This window comes from Miniopterus schreibersii (genome assembly GCF_964146895.1).
Source record: "Miniopterus schreibersii genome assembly, chromosome: 15".
Lineage (NCBI taxonomy): Eukaryota > Metazoa > Chordata > Mammalia > Chiroptera > Miniopteridae > Miniopterus > Miniopterus schreibersii.
This window is the reverse complement of record NC_138115.1, coordinates 29,296,511-29,317,027: the sequence shown is the minus strand read 5'-3', so window position 1 is coordinate 29,317,027 and position 20,517 is coordinate 29,296,511.

Sequence of the window (20,517 nt, the reverse complement as noted above, 5' to 3'; positions counted from 1 at the left end):
TGTTGAACACCTCTGAAGGTGAAAGTGCTGTGGGGAAAAGAAAATTTGAGAGTAGAGAAGTTTGCAATTCTAATTAAGGTGATCAGGACAGAACTTATTGATAAGGTGGGATTTGAGCAACTATATATTTGGAACAGATAAGGGAGTGAGTCAGGATGGAAGAGTCTTGCAGGCAAACACCACTGGCACAATAGCCAGGTGTGTTGAAAGAACAGCAAGTAGATTTTCCATATGCTGTCTCATGCCTTAATGTACCAGGCATTATTAGTAACATTTCGCTGATGTAAACACTGAAGCTTAGGAGGGCTACATGGTTTGGTTAAGGCTGTCCAGATAGTGGGTTGCAGGCTGGGATTCCAATCCTGATTGCACTGATCCCACTCCCTGTTTTCTAAAACTTACCTTGCCTCCCGTTGTTCCACAGCCAGTAGACACATACTGCACAGCCATCCCCACCAAATATGGCCCAGCCCCCAGACAGGGCAGATGCATCTCTGTCAAGGGCAAAGGACTCACATTAGAAAAGGTAAAACTCATGGCCAAGAGAAGATGAAGTCCTGGACAGTAACAAACAGTCAAGGAAAAGGCATCTACTCTGAGTGACTTCAAATCTCTAGGCTTAGATCACTGATGTCACAGGACTCTGCCAAAAGTTGTCTGATGGTAAGGAAATGAGGCAATCTGGGTACCCATGGTTGAGGAAGGTATAGCCAAAATGTGGTGGATACACACCGTGGTGTGTTTGTGTTCCAGCTTATGGATTACTAGATTTTCACATAGTGCCCTGCATTGATTTTAATATCATAGGGCTGAGTGAACAAAGAAAGAACTAGGATAGGCATATAATGTCACAATACCTATATTACAAGAATATATTTAACCAGAGTGCCTGCATTCAAAATAATAGAATGGTTGCCTGTGGTTGGAAATAATGGGGATAATCTACCCATTGCCCACTTATTTCACTTACTGCTCTTAAACTAGATATATATATGTGTATATCTGTTTCTGGACATCTGAGATATTTCATTAGTCTGCCAACCCATATTCCAGGACAGTACTATCTTAATTATCACAGCCTCGTTGCCCATTTTAATGGTATGCAACATGATTCATCCACCCCATCCACTCTCATAATTCTCATAACTACTTTCACCTGTGTTTTTTTCCCAGTTGGATTATAACTTAGTAAAGTTCCAAAATATCAGTATTTTTATTGGTGTAGCTCTAAATATTAAATCAATATGGGGGAGTGGAACACTTTACCATTTATATCTTGTAGTTTATAAATGACATTTCTCTCCATTTCATCAAGGAGTCCTTTATAGTCCTCAGCAAAATTTTGTATCTTTGTTACAGATATTGTGTATTTCTTACTAAAAACTCCTATAATTTATGTTTTGTTGTAGTCAGGAATCTTCTTTTTTATCATACTTTCTCATTGTTAATGTATATTTTATAAATACCTAACATGCTGGACTCTATGGGCATTCGCAGAACATGCATGTAAAACACCAACATCAATTATACACCCAGCAGTAGAAGCCACAACCACAGGACATTCAATTGGCCAGAAGAGTCCCAACCACAAAATTGCATTAACCTCCTTGCCCCGCACTGAATCTTGCCCAAACCCCATTAGCTGAATATAGGCAATGGGTACAATGGTGACTTGGGCACCTGCGTCTAACAGAACCATAAAAATTTGAATCTCTTCCCTCCCTGAAGTCCCCTAGCACACACAGAAAGATGCATATTGCCTTTAGTACCCCTGGGGACAGGAGGAGATCTCAGCCCCATTTCTCCTTCAAGTAACTGAGATAGAGGGAGACAGATGAATCAAGGGGGCTGGAGAGAGAACGGCTCCACATCAGCAAGCAAGGCACAATTACTTTTTATTTTGAGCAGTGCAGCAGCTGCTCTCAGCTCAACCACATCAACTCCCATTCTTTTTGGCCTACCCAGTACTATCTGGAATGGTGAGGTGTTCCTGGTTGACACCCTTATTTCATCCTTGGGAGCCCCTTGGCTCAGCAGCCACAGCCACACTGATTTCCAGATGAGGCCGTGGGGTGTGTGTCCCCTGGCCGGCTTGGGCTTGGCTCGCACAGCAGTAACCTTTAATCCAAGGCATGGTTTCCCATGGCTGAGATAACACCTCCCCAGTTCTTCTTCGATTTCCACATAAGGACTAGGGAAATGTTCCAGGGTGGCAGGGCTGACAGCAAGCATTTATCTAGATTTCTTTGGGTCAGCTTCTCATTCTCCAGGGCAGTAAGATCCTCAATAGTAGTCAATGCCTCATTTACGGTTTCCCAGGGGAGTTTGTCTGTTTTAGGGAAAACATCCTTATCGCAGCCACTACCTACTGCAAACAAACAAGCAAACAAAAAACAAAACAAATTGAAGAAGCAACCCCTGAATGGGCCTGTGGCTGGCATGATAGACTGCAGGAGGGGCTGAGCCACAAGACGGTCCAGCTGTTCCCATTCTCCCTTAACAAGCGTTGTGCACCCCACCTCCTTCCTCTCCCAAGTGAACAACCAAAGGTCTACAGATGCTCCTGTTTGCTGCCCGGGGTGGTCACAGGCTTCCCTCCTTTCATGCTCAGCGTGTGGGAGGGGTTTTGTAACTGCTGTTTGATAGAGATAGAATCTTCAGCCTCCTACCCTCAGGAAAAAATCTTAACATTAGTTATTACAATATGGAGAACTAGAAGCTGCGCACCAGGCAGGCAAAGAGTCCCCCCACTAGAGGAGATTTGCAACATCCAAGGTCAAGTTCACACAGTTGTCTTTGAACCTATTTCCTAGTATTTACCTGCAGTTCCCCCCCAATTTCTTCTCATTAACAGGCAACAAGTGGAGGATAGTTTAGCGCCTGATTGAACATACATGTTGGTCAATATGTTTCCTGAAAGTGTCAAAACTATAGAGGGTTAGAAATTTTACTCTACTTGCAAGCTAACAAGTCACGCTGCCCCTGGTTCATGGATGCTGTTCTACCCGATTCCCGGGTCAGAGGTGAAGGATCGTTTATTATTCACAGAAATATCAGTAACCAGAGTATCATGATATTTGTACCAGTTCCCTGAGCCCCAATCCCCAATGTACAAGTTGAGGTTGGGTTATTTTATACATGTGAATATCTAACTGTTTCATCATTATTTGCTAAAAAGACTATCCTTTAACAATTAAATTATATTGGTAACTTTGCTGAAAACCAAACGAACATAAATGTTTAAATCTATTTCTGCTATCTCTATTTGATCCATTTATCAATATGTTTAAGCTTTCACAAATATTATACTTATCTTAATTACTGTAGTTTTATAGTAAATGTTAAAATGGGAGAGTATAGCCCAGCCGGTGTGGCTCAACGGTTGAGCATTTTCCTAGGATCCAGGAGATAAGGGTTCCATTCTGGTCAGGGCACATGCCCAGGTTGTGAGCTCAATCCCCAGTAGGGGGCGTGCAGGAGGCAGCTGATCAATGACTGTTTCATCACTGATGTTTCTCTCTCTCTCCCTCTCCCTTCCTCTCTCTCTGAAATCAATAAAAATATATATTTTTTTTTTAAATGAGAGAGTAAGGGTCCTCTGTGTTCTTTTAAAACTTGTTTTGGCTATTTTAACTTCTTTACTTTGCCATTCAGATGTTAGAATCAGCTTTCTGATTTCTACAAAAAACCTGCTGGTATTTTGAACAGGGTTGCTTTGAATTTATAGATTTGTAGGTACAACTTTCCATTTACTTAAGTCCTTCTTTGGTAACTCATTAATGTTTTATAGTTTCAGCATATAAGTCTTGGGATACATTTTGTTAATATTTTGTGTTTATGATGCTATTGTAAGTGGATTTTTTTCATTTGTATTTCCATGGGGTCATCTCTAATATATACAAATGCAATTAATTATTTTAGATAGACCTTGCTAAATTCACTTAGGAGCTTTTTTTGTACATCCTTTGGGGTTTTCTACGTAGATACTCATGTTATCTGCAAATAAAGACTGTTTTATTCCTTTCCAATCTGGATGTGTGTTTTTTCCCTTAATGCCCTGGCTAGAACCTCCAGTAAAACGTTGAGTAGAAGTGATGAGATGAGAATAGGCATTCTTGCCTTGCTCCTGATCTCACGGGGAAAGCATTCAGCCTTTCACACTAAGTATGGTGTTAGCTGTAAGATTTTTCTACATGCCCTTTATTAGACTGAGGGAGTTCACTTCTTTTTCTAGTTTGATGAGTGTTTTTATCATGAATAGATATTGAATTTTGTCCAACACTTTTTCTGCATCTATTGAGATGACCACGTTTTTCTCTTTTTTAGGTTGTAATATGGTGAATTGTATCAGTTGATATTCTAACATTAAAGCGGCCTCACATTCCTGGCATAAATCCAGTTTGGTTGTAGTCCCCTCTTTGTATATTCAGGTTGCTAAAGTTTTGTTAAGAATTTTTGCATCTATGTTCAAGAGGGGTATATTAGTCTGCTGTTTACTTTTTTGTAATGCCTTTGTCTAGTTTTGGTATTAGTGTAATGCTGGCCACATAGAATTAGTTAGGAAGCATGCTTCCTCTTAAATTTTCAAAAACAGAGTTTTTATTTTCTGCAGAGTTGGTATTTTTTTTCTTATATGTTTGGTGGAATTCCTCATTGATGTGAACTGAGCTTTGCGTTGTTTGGTAGAAGGGTTTTAACTACAGTTTCAATTTCCTAACTAACAGGGCTATTCAGGTTGTCTACTTATTTATTTAAATTTCTCAGTTACAGTTGACATACAGTATTATATTAGTTTCAGGTATACAACCTAGTGATTAGACATTTATATAACTTATAGAGTGATGATCCCCATCAATCTAGTACCCATCTGACACCGTACATACATACTTATTACAGTATTATTGATTATATTCCTTATGCTGTACTTCACATCCTGTGACTATTTTTGTAACTGGCGACTGGTACTTTCTTAATCCCTTCCCACTTTTCACCTATCCCCCTGCCCTCTCCCACCTGGCAACCATCAAAATGTTCTCTCTGGACCTATGAGTTTGTTTCTGCAGGTTATCTGCTTATTGAAAAAGCTTTGGTAGTTTGGGTACTTCAAGAAAATTTATCATTTTTTAAAAATTTAATTGGTATAAAACTCTCTACTATTGTTTTCTTTAAAACATTTTTATAGCTATAGAGACTGTATTACTACATATTTAATTCCTATATTGATAATTAGTGTCTTCTCTCTCTTTTTCATAATGTCTGGTTAAAGTTCTATCAATTTTTTTGATCTTCTAAAAATAAAGAACAGTTTTTGTTTTCATTGATTTTGTTTGTTTTTCTATTTTCTATTTCATTGATTTCCACTTTGATTTTTTTATTGTTTCCTTTCTTCTACTTACTTGAATTTAATTTCCTCTTCTTTTTCTAGTTTCTAGAGATAGAAGCTGAGATAATAAACTTAGGATTTTAAGTGTGTTATTTACCTCCAAATGTTTGGGAATTTTCTAGATATTGTTCTTGTGTTGATTTCTAACATAATCCCACTTTGGTCAAAGGGCAGACTTTTTATCATTTGAATCCTTTTAAAAATACTGGTACTTATTTTATGGCTCATCATATGGTCTATCTCGGTAAGTATTCCATGTGCACTTAAAGAGAAGATATGTTACACTGTTGCTGGGTGAGTGCCCTGTAAATGTCAAATAGGCCAGCTTGCTTGGAAGTGTCACACAAGTCTTCCATATCTTCACTCATTTTCTGTCTAGTTGTTCTGCCAATTATTAAGAGAAAAGCATTGACATTTTCAACAGTAATTGTTTGATGTATCTATTTCTTTTTGCAGTTTGTCAGTTTTTGCTTGCATATTTTGAAGCTCTGTTACTTGGGACATAAACACTTAGGGTTGCTATGTTCTCTTGATGCATTAATACCTTTATTACCATAAAATGACCCTCTTTATCTCTGGTAATATTCTTTGCTTTGAGTAATGTTAACGCGCTGTATCATTTTTCATCCTTTTATTTTTCACCCATTTATGTCTTTATGTTTAAGGTGCGTTTCTTATAGGCAGCAAGTAGTTGGGTCTTATTTTTTATCCAATCTGACAATTCCATTTGTCATTAGGGTGGTTAAAGCATTTGCATTTAATGCGATTAGTGAATAATGTTGTTATGAAGGTAACTTTAAAATACTATTGAGAGACACAAAATAAGTTTTTAATAATGGAAAGGCTACTGTATTATTGGATAGGAAAATCAATATTATAAAGATTTCAGTTATTACTAATTTAGTACATAATTTAATTTGACCCCTAAAAAAGATGGATTACTTTTGAAGTAGATAAGTTGACTCATATGTTGACATGGAAAAATAACCATGTAAGAATCTCTAAGAAAATAATGAAAAATAAAAATAATGAGGGGAAATTAGTCTTACAAATATTAAAGTATTTTATAAAGATACAGTAATTAAATAATGTGCATGATTTAGACATGATTAGAAAATTTATGGGTGGAACAGAAGAGGGAATGAAGAAAGAGACAATATTCATTTAAAATTTTTGTATGTGAAAAGAGTATCTTAGTATAGTAAAGTTGGGTTCTTCAATACATGGTATTCAGAAACTCGGAAGCCCTCAGAAGAAAATAAATTTGAATCTCTTCCTCACACTTTACATTTATGTAAATTACATTTGGATCAAACATTTAAACATATAAAATGCCAAGCAAAGACATACAAGTACTAAGCAAAGACATGAGAGAAATTTTTAAATAATCTTGAAACGTTAAAGCCTTTATGTACTCAACTTGAAACCAGAAGGTTTAAAAAATTGATAATTCTAAAAACATTTAAAAAATTAGGATAAAAATATAACCAGCTGACCTTTGACAAAAGCACAAAGGCAATTCAGTGGAGAAAAGATAATCTTTGCAGCAAATGGGGCAGGAAGAAATAAACTTACATCTGCAAAAAAAGCAAAGAAAAAGAAAATAAACACAGACGTTATGCCTTTCACAAAAATTAACTCAAAATGGATGATAGGCCTAATGTAAAATACAAAATTGCAAAACTAAAAGAAAATATGGGATAAAATTCATATGATCTTGAGCTTTGTGGTGAGTTTTAGACACAACATGTAAAGTATGATCCATGAAAGAAAAAATCGATACATTGAATTTTATTAAAGCTAAAAATGACTGCTCTGCTAAAGGCATTGTTCAGTGAATGAAAAAGGCAAGTCACAAACAGGGAGAAAATACTGGCAAACACATGTTTGATAAAGGCTAATATCTAAAATACACAAAGAACTCTTAAAACTCTGCCATAATAAAACATTTAACCCAATTTAAAAATGGGCCAAAGATCCGAATAGACACTTTACCAAAGATACACAGATGGAAAATAAACAATTGAAACTATGTTTGCCATCATATGTCATTAGAGAAGTGCAAATTAAAACAGCGATGAGATACCACTACATACGTATTAGAATGGCTAAAATCCAAAAGAAAAAAACAAACAAAACCTGACAATAACAGGAGCTCTGTTTTACTGCTGGTGGGAATTAAAACTGATACAGTCATCTTGGAAGATGTTTTGGCAGTTTATTACAAAGCCAAACATATTCTTATTATATAATCCAGCAGCCACACTCCGAGGTATTTAGCTATGTGATTTGAAAATTTATATCTATACAAAAACTTACACATGAATACCTAGAGCAGTTTTATTCATAATTACCCAAAACTGGAAGTAACTGAGATATCTTTTGGTAGGTGAATGATTAAATAAACTGATACATTCATATAATGAAATACTGCTCAGTGATAAAAAGGGATGAGTTACTGAGCCACACAAAGACATGGGTAATGGGTAAATCTTAAATACATATTTCTAAGTGAAAGAAGCCAGTTTGAAAAGACAACATATTGTGTTATTTCATTTATATTTCATTCTGGAAAGGGGGAAACTAGAGAGATGGTAAATAGGCCGGATGCTGGTGGTTGAGGTCAGAGAGCTGAAAAGGGAAAGCACAGGGGATTTTTAGGGCAATGAAACTACTCTGCACGATACTGTGATGGTGGCTATATGACACTACATTGGTCAAAACTCACACAACTGTATAGCACAAAGAGTGAATCTTAAAATATGCAAATTATAAAAAATCACTTAGGAGATGGGTTGAAAGGCGTGTCCTAAAGTGGAAAGTAGAATGTGACGAAAGCATCTAATTGTATTACAAATGAATGGAACAACCTCACTGAAGAGGGCGAGGGAAAGGTGTTGATATAATTATTTTGGAAATGGGTAGAATCCGTAAGACTAAAAGCAAAAGGACCTTAAACACTGTGCTCTAGCACTGCTCGGCTTTCCTTAGCTTTAGGAGCATTGCCCTGATCTCCGTCTTCAAGTTCACTGGCATCCTCCCTGCGGCCATGTCTGTCTCCACGTCTAACTGCCCCCATTTTATAAGGACACCAGTTATATTGGATCTGGGGCCCATCCTATCCCCTCATGACCCCGTCTTAACTTCAACATGTGAATTTTGAAGGGACATAATTCAACTCATACCAACTCATGATTATGCCGTAGTCAGAGCCCTGCCTACTCCACAGTACAGGAGCTTTTTAGAAGAAAGGGTGTTAGGACCCTTTGCACCTATTGGCTTCCCCCCCTCATTACCTGCTGTGTAGGTGATGGTAGGAGGCAGGTGACTTAGGGCAGGAATGGGTGAGCATAGCTGGAGTGGCTGATGGGGGACGCACAAAACAAGAAAGGGGAGCTGTGACACTTGGAGGAAGTGTGTAACTACTGTCAGAACACACCAGCCAGCAGGGAAGGAGCCGACTTTCCCTGCTAGTTGGTTATTACTCTAAATATGCAGTACAGAAAAAATTTCCCTAAATATTTATTTTTCTCACTCAGTGTTCAGTGGGTTGACGAGGCAATGGGATCTCTGCCTTGGGCTAGGGACCAGGTTCACATCTGCTCCAAGGGCTCTCGGTTCTGAGACCCACAGCCACCTAGAACATGCTCTTCTCGTGGTGGGTGGATGATGGGCTGCAGAAGCAGAAGCGACCAAACCCAACCACACAAGTTGAAGCCTCTGCTCCTATCGCATCAGCTAAAATCATATTGGCCAGAGCAAGTCACGGTGGTCAAATCCAATGTCAATGCACCAAGAAGATAGACACCGCTACAAAGTGTCCCAACAAAGAGAATGGATGTGTCCTCTTTTTCAGGAAGACAGTGACCAGGTGGAAACGATATCCAATCTATAAAACTCCAGCTTTCATTTCTTCTTTTTTTAATGACAAAAATCAACTCACGCTCATTGTTAAACATTTGGGAAATATAAAAAAGTAACAAGTGAAAACAAAACCCCCACCATCTGGAGATAGCCTTGACTAATATTTTGGTGTAATTCTCTGTTTCACTGTTAATAGCAACGCTCGCAAACCAGCTCTGTCTTCCCCTCCCCTCGGGCCTGCAGTCATTCCCTTGGGCTTGGAAAAATAGCGTACACCCATCAGACTGGCGAAGGAGCCCGCTTCTATGCATTAGACAGAGCGAAAAAGATTTAATTCGTTGGAATGCTAGAATTCAACCGGCTACATGAAACTCAGCAAGAAGACATGAAATATCCTACATTTAGGTGAGAAAAAAAAACACTGTACAAGATGGAGATGAAAACTTAACACTTCATGTGCGAAAGATCTGGGTATTCCAAGTTATCATAAATAAAACAGGAGCCAATCACAAGGCTGCTTTAGCAGATGTATCTGAGCTAAGAGTGGATTGTGTGTGTATTATATATGTATGTGTGTGTGTTCGTTATTTTAAATGCAGAACACTTTTTGAAAGATATACAAGAAACTGCTAACAGTGATTATCTCAGAGTGGAGGAGGGCTTTTGGAGAGGGAGTACTTTACTTTTCATCTCATATCCTTTTTTGTGTATGAAAATGTTTTATCGTGGCTGTATATTATTTTTGTATTGTAAACGTTGTTTAAATTGAAAGAAAATATAAGAGAGATGATAGCAATACTGCTGGAGCTGGATAAAGCTGTGCTCAGTTTGGGGCATGCTGTTTTTTTATTATTTTTATTGTGATAGCACAATATGATATTATTAGCAAATACTCAATCTACACCCTCATAGTTGCAGTCATAGCTTATATGCAATTCTGTAACGCTGGTTGTATCATTTGACTTTAGCAGTGGTCAGGCCCACAAGCTCTGGAATTTACCTGCCTGGGCTCCAGCTATATAATCATAGGCAAGTTTCTTACCCTCTCTGGGCCTTTTTCGTCACTTTTAAAATAGGAACAGCAGTGTTATCTACCTTGTGGGGTTATTGTGATGGTTCAAGGAGGTAATCACTAACATGCTTTGAACCAGTCTGGGGTATAATCGGCACTCTCTTTAAAGGTAAGTTATTAGCATTAGCTCTTCCTCAGGTTTCTGTGCAGCTTCTTTATAGTTTCTATGCATAATGCATGATATCCTATAGCTTACATATGTCATAATTTAATTAATTATTCTATTGTTTGTCATAGAGGTTATATGTAAATGTGTGGGTGTTGCTATGAAGATGCTATAAGCCAGTGCTTCTCAACTTTTAATGTGTATATATATAACCTAGGGAAGCTGTTAAAATGCAGACTCTAATTCAGAAGGTATAGGATGACCCTTGAGATGCTGCATTTCTAGCAAACTCCCAGGGGTGCTAATGCTGTTGGTCCATGGACTGAACTTTGACTAACAAGCTATAAACATCTAGTGAAAACAAGAATATAAGTAGGGGGTTAGAAACAGTTATTGGAGAGACAAGGGGTAATGCACCTGCATAATATAAGTACGGTTGCTCTTGAATGACTTCAAGTACTGGGAAGACTGTCAGACAAGGAGAGGCCCAATTTTCTGGAACTTCAGATTAATAGGTAGAAATTGTAGGGAAGAAAAAATTTTGTTTCAATATAAGGAAGAACTTTCTTACAGGCCCTGTTTATCTCCACAGCTCTAGGGGTCTGTGAACTAACATCACTGGCCCAGCCAGTTACCCCAATGGCAACACAGACACTCTTCAGCAAAGCGAAGGGGATGTGGGGAATGACCATCCCCACTCACAGTGGCAGCTTGGAGGGAGTCTTCCAGGGGAGCACATCAAGAGGAAACAAGCCTCCTGAATGTGGCCAAGGAGCCCGGAGTCCCCGCGGTATTCTTCACACCCCTCTGGGGTGTTGCTGAGCCTTCTTCTGCCCTGAGTAGGGGCAGTGAGACCTTGTCTCGCGGCTGGATGCCTGGGCCTCTGAGTTCTTAACAGCGCCACACTCAAGTCTGCCAGCAGTCACACTGCTTTCTAACTCAATTCCTGGCTCTTGGTCTCTCCATGAACTTGCAGCCTGTAGACTGCCAAGGCGGCAGACTTCAGTGACAGATTTCTGCTCACCACGTGGCCAAGAAGGATCTGGGCATGTCCTTCAATGGGATGCAGACATCCCGTCCTCCCACTGGCAGAAGTCAGCGGCACCTAAGTTCTCTCCTCTCTGTAAGTGGCGGGCCTGGCTCTCCACCCGCTGAGCGGGAACAGCTGTGCATCTGTGGGAAAGGAAGAGCACAGATTTCCTGTCCCAGTTCTGCCTGGAAGTTGAGTGTTACTAGGGTCCTTAGGTGACTTCTGAAAGGCAAAAGAAAGAGGGGAAGCATGCAGGGAATAAGTAGAAGGGCTTCCAGGACAGCTCAAGTTCTGAATGGAGCAGTGCCCCTGAAGCTGGCAGAGGAGATGTTCTAGAATCATAGAGTCTGGCCTGGGGGGGAGGGAGTCGTCATAGGAGTGACCCTCTGTCAGTGATCTCCTACAGCAGAACCACTTTTGTCCTGAGAGACATCTCTCCAATTCCAAAGTCATCTCGCTCCTCAACCCAGCACAAAACCTACCAGGCAGAGCCTTTCCCTCCCCTGTTGGCCATTTTTTTGCTATGAGACAAGCTGGGTACGAGGTTAGTGAGGTGCTCTGTGGAATTAGAACTCAAGACTAATGTCTTTCCCTGTGCTAAGGTGCTAGAATGAGAAGACAATGTCTGGAAAATGAAAGACCACACTATTAGTGGCTCACAGATACTGCATGACAGACAACAGGAAAGCAGGAAGCACACCCCACCATTCTGCCTCGCCCCAGGGTCGGGTTAGGTGGTCTGTCTTTCACATGTTTATCTTCTGGTTGTGAGTCTCTAAGAGCAGATATTTGCCTCGTATCCCCAGTGCTGGTTCCATGCCCCCACAGAGCTGGTTCTCAGTAAAATCTTATTGAGTGACTGAGCATCGGGAACAAAGGTAGGGGCAAAGAAGGGCCGAGAGGAGACAGGAGAATAGCAGTGCAGAACTCCATAGCACAGGGTCTGGCACACGGTAAGTATCCTCCCTCACTATAGGGGACTAATTTATTGGGTGAGCCTTCTTTTTCATTAACATCTGAGAAATATGATCGTCATTCCTCTCAAGTCCGAAACATGGGAAGATTAAGTAAATCAACTGAAGGTGTTTCTTTTTTTCTTAATTTTTATTGATTGATTTTAGAGAGAGAGGAGAGAGAGAAACATTGATTTGTTGTTCCACTTATTTATGCATTCATTGGTTGCTTCTTGTATGTTCCCTGACCGGGGATCAAACCGGTAACATTGGCGCAGTGGGACAATGCTCCACCCAACCGAGCCACCCAGCCAGGGCCTGAAGGTATCTCTTGAAACACATCGTACTCTTCCCTGTGCTCAGTATGGCCAAAATACATGCAGCCCTCAGCTCAGATCTCTTACCTTGACATAACCAATATTCTTGGAACAAAGTAGGCTCCTGGTGGACATTTGTTTAATGAATGACATGAAGCCCAAACAAAGATGGGACACAACATGAAAACCTTCTGTTCAGTCGATTTCCACAAGGGGAAGGAGAAAGACATGAGAGGAAAGAAAAAAGAAAGGAGAGGAGAAGGTCCCTAGCTAAAATCTCATTCAGCCTGAAGGAATTCTGGGCTGCGCTTGTGTGTTGACCTGCTGGACGGGTGGAACTCTAGCTTGATCTTGGTGGTGGACATGCTCTGATGGGGTGAAACGGCTTGCCAGCGCCCCATTGCATGTCCCCACTTATTATTAGGTTCTGAGTCCCTTCTCCAACCCTCCTTGACCTTGAATATCTTACAAACATGCTTATTAGACAATTAAATGCTTAATTTGGATAAAAGAGGAGACGGTGTGAAAATGATAGTTCACATGCACATCTAATTAGTGTTGGGTGGGAAAGATGGCATAAGGCCCAACTTGGATGCAGGTAAGACTGGATAAGACTGGAACTGTAAGATCAAACTCTTTACCAGGGCCTTTATTTTATCATCTCCCCACACCTATCAATATATACATTCACTTTATTATTATCATTTTCCTTAACTGAAAGTTCGCAGATTCATATAACTGCTATGGAAGAGTTCAGGGTGTCTTTAAGGAATAGGGAGCATACGAGGAGGGGTCTTGTACACTCTGTGTGCATGGTTTGGTCTGTGGCATCTTCCAGAGCTGGGGCCCAGTGGGTAAAGGAAAAAGCCCAGCAGTGGGTTGCCAGGACACAGAGGTTGCAACCAGTTCTTAGGCCCTAGGAAAGGTGCAGGTCCAAACATCAGGCAACAGAAGAGTGACAAAGCAGGATAACAGAAGGAAACAGTCTCCTTTCTGAATAAGAACAAACTCCCATCACCCAAGGTTGGAAATAGAACAAATTTAATAGACACCATTTATGGAGAATTTATAACGTTTCAAGTGCTGCACTGTTTTGCACACATTATCTCAATTAATTGCTGTAATGATCCTGTGGTGTAAGTAACAGGATTCTTACAAGAGAAGAAACTAAGGAATAGAGAGATTAAGTACATTGTCCAGGATCATAAACCTGGGAAGTGATGGAGATGGTTCTGTAACTCAGGTTCATCTGCATGCAAAGCCCATGCTTATAATCACTTTACCACAACCAGCCTCCTAGAGATGGTGGGCCCCAAGCAGGAGGGAGTGTGGGGCCAGGTCTCTCAGATTCTCACCCCCAAGGCTCTGCTTCCCTTTGGGGTCTCACTAATGGCCGATGCTACCTCCAGCTCTTTGTTTCAAGTGGTCTGACTTCCTCTCCCACATTCCAGCTCAAACAGAAACCCTGAACCCTACCTCACATGGCTAAAACCAGGCTATTTGGTTGGAACGAGAATTTCTTGCTACTTAGGATACCACCACTACTTAGATATTATGTGGTCCTGTTTGTTTTTAATATGATAGGTGCTCTATAAATGTTTGTAACGTGGCATTAGGGAGTCAATTACAAAATAGAGTCAACTTTCAAGAGCTCATAGCTCCAGCCCTTCCTACTGACTGGTCGGTATCCTTCTGATGGAGACCATCAAAGCACCCCTTACAACCCAGGAGCACATGCTCAGCTCTCTTAGTATAAAATATGGTCCCACTTGGTACCTCCAGAAAAGCAAGTGGTATTCCCTCCCCAGCTGGCCTATATAAAGCTGGCACCTGGGTGACTGTCCAGGATAGCCTTACCCTTCAAGCCCAACCCACAGACACAGGGCACTGCACAAGCCTATTAGATCATGGGCAGGCAGCACGGAATGGGAGGAGGTCTTGAAATATTTCCCATCAGGCAGGACCATGGGAAAAGGTCAGGAGGTAGCAATGAACCGCCCACTAGGAACTGGGAGCCTAGACAATGGTAAGCACATGTCCAGTGGGCACAGCATCCCAAGATGTAGTCTGGGCAGACATTTAACATCAGGATGGGACATAAAGCTGAAGCAATAAGGGGCCCTGGCAGGTATGCACAGCATTTAGGGGTATCAATGGCTAAGTTCAGGGATGGGATAGAACCTACAGGTGGCGGTCAGAGTGGGAAAAGACCGAAAACAAGGAAAATTCTGAGAGATGATGTTTGGGTCCCAGACACAGATTCAAGGGCAGAACAAATCTCTGGAAGGTGAGGTCAACCAGAGCCTGTTACAGATCAGGAGGACCTGAAACCCAGAGACGGGAGTCTCTCCATAGACGATGAGGCGAGTATCCTCAGGGTCAAATGAAGATAAAGAGAGAGGCTGATCCTAGAAAAAGGGTGAATGCTTCGGTTCTAAAACCCAGTATACCTGAGATGGTGCCACAACCAGATGAATGGAATCCCAAGTCAACGAGTCACAGAAATCAGATTCCTTACCAAGCACCTGCCTGGAATGGACATGGTCCCTAAGACTGGGAGGCCATGCCTGCCTGAAAGGGTTAAATAGTCCAGTTACAGGAATCAAGAAGTGCCAGAGCCAGGATCTGAGCAGACAGACCATCCCGTCACTCTCATTCTGTCCAGTGTGATCTCAACGGAAGATCAGCCATCTGTGGAAATCCAGTAGACAGATAACACGGACATGTCAAGTAAATCAATCTCCAATTGACCTGGACCAGCCGTTTCTGCTTCTCGCCCTGAGCGGGTGCCACTCAGAAGCTGGCTGACAGCACGCACCACAATGTCATGACCTCCCCACAGGCTGCCCCAGGCTTCACCTTCACTGTGACAGGCTCTTCTCCCTGAGACTGGAGTGGCTTCGGGGAGTGGACCTGTCCAACAGCAGTATGAGCATTACCAAGGGACCCTTCAGGCAAGAAACCATGCCATGTCATGCCAGTGTCCTTAGCAGGCTTAAGGGTAATTATTTCACTACCAAGAGCAAGGAACCCAGCACTTGGCCATCAGGAATTGAGCCACCAATCTAGAAATCTCTGCTCCCTTCTCTAGGGTTCCTAATGTCTTCCCATCCCCTAGGCAGGAAACTGGAAGTCTAAACTCATCACTGGCCCTGGAGCTAAACTCGTCCCCACTGCCTGGCACTGGACTAATCCCGACCCAGCCGTACAAGGGACTGAGAAGCCCCCTTTCCCACAGTGGGTTCTCAGCCCTGGCCTGGACCTGTCAGTCCCTTCCCCAAGGGCTGGGCCCTGCTACGACAACCCAAGGAAATTGTGTGGGTGTGAAAGGTGAGGCCTAGCCATAGTCATCTAAGTGCAGCGAGAGCCTAGCTCTGGGGAAGGGCCCCACAGGCAGAGGGATGAACAGAGATGAAGAAGCACACAAATGGGAGTCATTCTCAGCCATGAAAGGTTTTGTTAAGGAGATGTGTCTGGAAAGAGGCAGATTTATTTTTTTGTTCCCAGTACCCAGACCTTGGAAGAACATCAATGTGTCCTGATGAAAGAAGGCAAGTATCTATAAGCCACTGTTACCGAATCATTAATCAGGAAATTACGTCCCACTGTCTGATCTCCCAACAAGAGATGTGTGTGTCTCTCTCTCAAGACTTGAGGCCTCTTCTCTTCTTCCAGAGGCCAGTGTGAGACAGTTGCCTCTGTGCCATCATCTCAGTTTATCCTATTTCTCTTCCTCCTTCCTCCCAACTACTTCAATCCCCTACACACACACACACACACACACACACACACACACACGCAGGCACAGAGATGCCCACAGCAGCTTCAATTCTACCCACCCCCGCATTAAGCGTCTCTCTTCTCACCTCTGTCATTTCTGTGTCTTCAGATGCCACAGGCCCACTGGTGATCTGTGGCTGCAGATGAGGTTAATTGTTTATCTTGGGACCCACTCCTTTTGCTATTTCTTGTTTCTCACCCCTGCAGACCACACAGTAGCACAACAGGCTATGAGGGGGCTAAAGTGACGGGGCCTCCTTTAGGCAGAGTGTGGGGACGGTCTGTAGGCCCTAGCAGCTCCAGCTCCGAGTATAGCTCAGAGGAGGCAGCGCCCTTGAGACAATGGTGGTCACAGATCCCACAAGGCCAGTTGGTGTGGCCAAGGCCCAACAGCCTGGAAAGGAGGCTAAGCCCTTCATCACAGCCCAGTTCTGACTGGGTGTTAGCCAAATGGGCCTGAGCTCGGCAGCCTAAGAAGCAAAACTAAAGGGTCATAAGAAGCACCATCCTTTTGCTTCCTGAACCTGTGTATTTGGGATTTCATAGGGATAGCATATGGACCATAGAGGGTGGGCAAAAGTAGGTTTATAGTTGTGAGTACTCGAAACTGAGTTTATTCTTGTACTATCATTTATTATCATATTATTTTTCATCCAAACAACTGTGAACCTAATTTTGTTCCACCCTGTATATTGCAGGACAGAGCCCATCTCTTGCAGGGTGTCACCTACCAGCTGGTGTCAAAATGGAGTCTTTAACAAGCCATTCCTGCTCTCTTTCCTGCCTTTGGATTATGTACAGATCACATAACTGAGGGCCTTCTGGCGTGTGTTCCTGAGGGTGTGGATATTTTCAGGCTCTGGACCCTCTAGAGAGTCTATCCATTCTTTTGTCTGCAATCTTCTGGCCATGCTCCTTCCATGATTCTAACCACCCACCCCATTCAGGAGCTGCTGTCAGGAATTGTGCAGACCCTACCTCAGCTCATGTCTCCTTGCAGGCAGAATTGGCCTCCCAGGAGGACTTCCCACCCCCAGTGGTGTTTGGGGCCATCTCTGAGCACAGGTGTGATTCCCCAGCATTCACCACTTGATGGTGCTGACAGGTACTGTTGGAACCACCTGAAAAGTCAAGCTCTAATTTTTACCATTGTTATTTAAAAGGCCACAAGGAACTTTCTTGTGGAGCTATAGGTGCTGTATGATATTAAAGAGGATAGTGTGATAGTCAGAAATTTGTTTTATTTCCCAAATATTTTCAGTTCTTCGCTTTTAAGTACATGGTAGACTGCATTTCCTGGCCTCCCATTGGCAGGTGGGACTATGGACTGTTTCTACCCAGGGAGAAATCACATCCATTCCTCTCTTTTTAATTGCCGGTATGAGACCCACCAGATCTCTCTCTCTCTCTGGGTGGGATTCACTTGGGCCCCTTTATAACCATGATAACCATAGCCTTCCCCAGCTCCCTCCCTTAACTAACCCTCAGTGGAAGATGGTGTTGAGTGAGAGAGATTTAAATCTTTATTATTTTAAAGTTACTGAGATTACAGGAGTTACTTGTTACTATAGCATAACCTAGCCTGACCTGAGTGACACAGATGCTGAGATGTTACAGTCTTTGGGGACATATGATTGACTGATCACAGCTAGTGAGCGCTGCATGTAGACCATTCACCAAGTCCCGACTACCACACTTACAAAACTGCCAATTATGAGAACAAAAACTGCCTTGATTCTGTGCCCTGGGCCATGTCATTCTAGTATTTTTCCATCTTCGAGGATGCCAAGAGCCCATTTTGAGCAAGCCCCATCCACAGATTCTTGGTCCAGAGGGGACTATCAATAGAGCATTTAAAAAATATTCTGGCGTTTCCCTTTCTCAAGGCAAGGAGATAGAATAGTCTTTTGGGCCCTGTCAAGGGATAGAGCAAGAGGGTGGGCCTTTGAATTCCATTCTCCACACTGCTATAGAGCTGTCTGGCCTTTTGGTTTCACCCAGCATGGGCCAGTCTTCGATAGAAATTTTCATTAAAAAGCATCCAATTGTTGGAATCCAGCTGACTGTCCAAGCAGACACTCAGCAGGGACAGTGTCTGATGGGCTCACCTATAACAATAAATTCTGCCTCATTTAAATTTATATTTCACCCTCATTAGTTAAGCGCTCTCAAGATGTATGCCTCCCAAGTTAGCCCAGATGACGGACCTGCAGTTACTTTCAGACACAACTTATTTTCTTTACCTCAGTTATTCATTTCTTTATATACAGAGAGAGAAACATCTATCAGTTGCCTCCAGGCATGAGCCCACCCCAGGAATCAGGCCCTCAACCTGGGTAAGTCCCTGACCAGGAACTGAACCCACCACCTTTTGGTGTACAAGACAATGAACTGAGCCCCACCAGCCAGGGCAACTTGATTAGTCATTTCACCCTGCAAGCCATGATGAGTCCAACTCTTGCTCATTCAGAGAACAATAGTGAGGTGGGGACAGCGTGTCAGTCACTTTTGTAGGCAAGAGAGGGGCAAGGGGAGTCCTTCAGGGGGCTTTAGAGAGGCAGGGTCCTCAAGTCCTTCAGTGTTCACAGGGGTCCCCATCCCAGTATTACAAGCTCCATCCGCACATGCTCCTGATTGATGAGGTTGTGAATTAGCTAGTGTTGTCATTCAGAAACATGAGGACTCAATCCCTGAAAATGTTAAAAGAGTATCGGCCCAACAGGCACAAATAATGAGAGACTGTTTACTGTAAGGAGAGATTTTTGATGTTTGAGCTTAGGTTATTAGGGTATTAGATGGTCTCACAAGTACCCATCATTTCCATGCCTCACCCCCTTATGTGCTCTATGGCAGGGCTGCTGGTCCCCAGCATTGCACACTCACTGGGCTTGTGGGCACCTCAGGTAAGCACAACAGGTAACTGAGTAGCCGCTCCTTCTCTGTATATTTATACATTCCATTTGGGTCCATGACCAATTCCACATTGCCTGAGGGCCTGCTGTCTACAACTAATTTCTGGAACCAATTTCTACATCAGCCAAGATTCTGCTGTAATAAGAGAAACCAATTCTGCCTTAAGCAGAGGGAGAAACGTGAGGAAAGAAAAGAGGGGAGTGTGTGTGTGTGTGTGTGTGTGTGTGTGTGTGTGTGTAATTGGAAAGATCCTACAGTAGCTCACAGAATTGAGGAATGAGAGGCTGGCCTGGGAACTCGGGATCTCAGGGACAGGGCTGTCCCATGCATTTCAGCAGCAGCAGGAACTAGGAGACCTTCTCAGGTGCCAATGCTTCATCTTCCTTTGCCCCATAATTCTTATTCCCCAGGAGACTATATGAGATTGGTCCAGTGTGGACCAGTGTCTAGTCCTGGGAAGAGTCAGAATCTGTTACCAGCAGACAGAGCAGAAATGGATGTCCACGTAGGAAAACCTCAATCACTTCACCCAGTCCAAGCCCCTTTCTCCTAAACATTCTTCCCACTGAGCCAGTGTTGGGGGTGGCGGGGAGCAAGGCTGCCTGGAAATAAACAAGCCTTGTCTAGGGGAGACATTTGGATCTGAGACCCTAGATACAGGGCCCCTTGGGCCCCTTATCCTGGCTTTTTCCTGTAGAAACTCCTCTGAGCCTCTCTTCATCAGCCTCTCTGCTTCTCCTGCCTTCATTTACAGAACAGGTTTCTCCAGCTTTGCAGGAGCCTGCAGAAGGGAGGCAGACCAGGCGGGATTCTTCTCCTTGATGCAGGGGCAGAGATTCAGGCTCTCTCTTTTCCATCCTTGCTAGTAGCTCATAGTCAGGAAAGATACCATTCTCTATTGCCATTGTGTGGATTTAACATGCTCCGGGGTGAACCTCTTTAGCATACTTTGCAAGAGGGTGGGTATGGCTCAAGCCCCCTCAACACTTTACCAGCAGCAGCCTCTCTCTGGAGGAGGAATGAGCCCCAGTTGAGGTCACCGAGAGTTTGAAATTTCTTCCCTGGCAGTGTGAAAGCTCACTTCACTGACAAAATGCAT